The following is a 4,232-nucleotide window of genomic DNA, read 5'->3' on the forward strand; positions in this document are numbered from 1 at the left end:
ACCCTCTTTGCCACGTTGGATGATGAATAAATGACTTCGTTTATCCTTGGCATCCAAACAAGTCAGAAATATCGTCATTTTGTATATGAAGGAAGAAGAAACGATGGAGAGCAAAAATAAAGTATTCTTCTTCTTCTCTACCTCTACTATTCTTCATTTTTGATTTGTTTGGGCGCCAAGAATAAACGACGTCGTTTACTCATCATCCAACGTGACAGGGAGGGTGCCATCTCAACACTCCGTTTGCCTAATCATCGCTGAAAAGAGTTGAGAGACCATATTGGTGTCCGGACTTGAATATGGAGGATTAGTATAGGTAATTTTGAATTTGGGGGACCAAATTGAGTAAACACGTGAATCTCAGGGACCAAAATGGGAATTTAGTCCCTTTATCTCTAAGATTTTGCCAATTGAATATTATCCTCCAATATCAATAATAAACATCTATTTCTAACAGCAACAATAACATATTCTAAATATGTTCACAAACCAAACATATCAAAAGTCACATTATGTATATTAAGTTGATAACTAAAGCATATTGTTGAATTCATAAGTCTTACATAACCAAATCATATAATTACTATCTAAACAGTTTGAGATTCAAAATAACATAACCCACACGAGGACTCTTCCTGTGACATATAGAGCATTACATTATCTAAATTTTTGTGCAAAAGTTCCATTACATACAAATATAGACCTTGGATAGAAGAAGGATTCACCAAAATGACTAACCTGCTGTAGGGCGGGTGGAATGGAACCTGGATTAACACTTGTAACTGAAAATATGAGAATATGATAGGGTGAATTTTGCAACTTAAGGAGCAAACATTATATCTGTAATCCACACAAGACGATACAAATTTTATCTTGAAAGTTATATTTTCTTTTTAACTATAAGAAATTCATATTAAGTAAATACGCAAATAAAAAAATAAGTAATTAAATGAATGAATGCAATGGGAGTTCTCATTCTAAAAATCAAATCAAATCGAATGCCATACACTTGGGCGGCTCCACCTCTAAAACTAGCCTTTTTTTTCTAATATGCCCGTATGGTATAACAGATCTAACGTGTGGCCTATACATTGGGCTAACAACGCCCTTGCTAGCTGAAGTCTACGCCAGATTCATCTAGGTTAACCTCAAAATCATCGTTAACTACGATTTTCTAGTTAGAGTTTTCCAAATCAATCTAAACTAATTCACTTATAACAAATCTCTAATGCTTGTAACATATTACCAAATTTCATAATAAATAAAATAATATAAGAATGCATACTAAAAATTTAATTAAAGTTTAACAAAGTCAAATGAAAAAATATGTATACTTTATAAAATATGTGAATATCGTCTCGTGTGTATTTTTATAAAATTATGAATTTTTTAAAAATCAATATTCATTCCAATAATTCAAAAATCACACAATCAAATATTTTCAAATGCTAAAAATAATGATTCAATTTAAATATTGATAATAATACACTTTAAAATAATTATAGACATAATATTCACTCACAACTTACTTTGGAAGAACTGAAAGCAACTCTGAGTGCATCATCGAGCTACTAAATGATATCTAATAACTTTACAACTCTATAAATATAACAATTATAATATTTGTGAGCTAATAATATTGTCGATTAACACAATCTTACTCAATTTGATAAAACCTCCAAATTTTCTAGCCTAATAACTCTAATTTTGGATTTAAGTATACCCATAAGTATAGGAATGACATAAATTGAAGATAGAGCTAATTATTGAGTCAAAGAGTTACCTTGTCAATAATAATCGAAACTAAAAAATTGAATGCTTCATTCACTCATCAAACTGAAACTCCATGATTTAGTGTAATGAGAAATGAGACTTGAATAAATAGAGATAGAGTAGAAAAGGAGAATAAAGTAAGATGAAGCGAATTTGATAGTGTTGTGTATGAGATTGCAAAAAAAAAAGGATATGAGAAGAGGGAATAAATGAAAAAAATGGAGAGATGAGAAAAGAAAGAGATAAGGCTGAGAATGAGGGGAAAATAGGGTTTGGGAGGCCCAAGAAAAAATTAAAAAAGATAAGTGGGGTCACGTGTTCTTCACATGCCCCTTCTCTTCTTTTTTCTTTCTTCTGGTTATAACATTTTCCTCCTTAAGAAATTGGTTCCCGAATTTCGAACTCATATATTATGGTAGCTGTGATAGTTACCTTTAAACTCAAATAAATACGGATATTTGTCGCGCATGGTATCTTCAATTCCCAAGTTGCTTCTTCTGCTAAATAGTTTTTCCAAACAACTTTTACTAAGGCTATCTCCTTAGAATACAGTTTCTTTATTTAGCGATCAACTATAGCCACTGGCTCCTCTTAAAATGATAAATCCTCTTTTAACTCTATAGCTAGTGGTGCAAGCACATGAGATGGATCGGAAAGATATTTGCGCAACATTAATACGTAAAACACTAGATGAATTATAGACAATTCAGGCGGCAAAGCCAATCGGTAAGCAACTGCACCTATTCTATCCAATATCTCAAATGGACCAATGTAACGAGGACTAAGCTTGCCTCTTTTTTCAAACATCATCACTCCTTTCATAGGCGATACTCTGAGAAATACCTGATCACCTACTGAAAACTCTAAGTTATGCCTCCTATTATCAACATAAGTCTTCTGCCTACTGAAAGCTGCTAATAAGCATTATTTTATTAAGCAAACATTTTCAACTGCATCTTGTACTAAATTTGGCCCCACAAGCTTAATCTCACTAACCTCAAACCACTTAATAGATGATCTATATCTTCTTCTATAAAAAGCCTCAAATGGTGCCATTTGAATGCTAACTTGATAACTATTATTATAAGAGAACTCAATCAAAAGTAGATAATTGTCCCAATTTTTACTAAAATCTAGAACACAACACCCTAACATGTCTTTTAATATTTGAATCTTCCTCTTTGATTGTCCATCTATTTGAGGGTGAAAAGTTGTGCTAAGATCCACACGAGTTCTTAATGCTCTTTGAAAATATTTCTAAAAATGAAAAGTGAACTGAGGTCCGTGATCTGAAAGAATGGACACTGAAATTCTATGTAACTTAACTATCTCATCGAGATAAAGTTATGTATATCGAGCTGCACTAAAGTTATTTTTATAGGAAGAAAGTGGGCTGACTTCGTCATTCTATCCACAATTACCCAAATTGAATCAAAACCTTTAAAGCTACGAGGTAAACCGGTTACAAAATCTATCGTAATCATTTTTCACATCTATTCAGATATCTCAAGTTGTTGTAATAACCCAGTAGGCCTATAATGTTCAGTTTTAATTTGTTAGCAAGTTAAGCAATGAGAAGAAAAAATTCCTATATCTCTCTTTATACCTTTTCACCAAAATAATTATTTCAAATCTTGATACATCTTGTTAGAGCTTGGGTGAACTGTATACTTAGAATTGTTAGCCTCTTCCAAAATAGCTTTTTTCAAGTCGTGGTTATCTGGCACACATAAGCGGTGACCACAATATAAAATACCTTGATCAAGAGAAAAGTTCGAGTTCTTTCCATTACAAACATCATTCATAAGCTTTCTTAACTTTGGGTCATCACTTTGTGCAACCTTGATCTATTCTATCAGGGAGGATTGGGCCCAGACATGCGCTAGGAAAACTTTTGATTCTTCTATATCAAATTGGAGTCCACTAGCCTCAAGTTGGTAGACTTCTTCAACAATTGGTCTCTTTTCAAGAGTGACATCACTATAAGAAATGCACTGAGTACCGTCGGATTTAGCGTTACACATTAGCGTCGACTTTACCATCGGATTTAGCGATGGGTTTGATGTGGAATTCATCATGCCAAATAATTATCGACAGATATCCGCTTCTAATGGTAAAGCCGCTGGTAACTTTTGGTAGAAAACCACAACAAATAGGTGCCAAATTTAGCGTCAAAATTATCAGTAGAATAATCCGACGGTAAACACGTTTAATAGAATGTTGCGTCACACACTTTCTCTCTCTCTCTCTCTCTCTCTCTCTCTCTCTCTCTCTCTAACCACTCACCCTTCCACTCTCTCTAACCTTCTCTTTTCTCCTCTCCTTCAACCTCCTCCGCTACCGCTGCCGCAAACGTTGCAGTCGCTATTACAAACACTGTCGCCACTGATGTAAACGCCCCTACCGCCACTGCTGTAATGCTTCTGCCGCTTCTGCCGCCACTAAACCTCCACCTCTGC

The 4,232-nt window shown here is 34.1% G+C and overlaps 1 pseudogene; it reads right to left on the minus strand.

Annotated features, from left to right (window-relative positions):
• Positions 1-587: 587 nt before the first annotated feature.
• On the minus strand, positions 588-3,815 carry LOC107646697 (uncharacterized; annotated as a pseudogene).
• Between the last annotated feature and the right edge of the window lie 417 nt (positions 3,816-4,232).

The sequence above is a fragment of the Arachis ipaensis genome, chromosome B6 (genome assembly GCF_059453495.1).
Source record: "Arachis ipaensis isolate K30076 ecotype BB chromosome B6, ASM5945349v1, whole genome shotgun sequence".
Classification (NCBI taxonomy): Eukaryota; Viridiplantae; Streptophyta; class Magnoliopsida; order Fabales; family Fabaceae; genus Arachis; species Arachis ipaensis.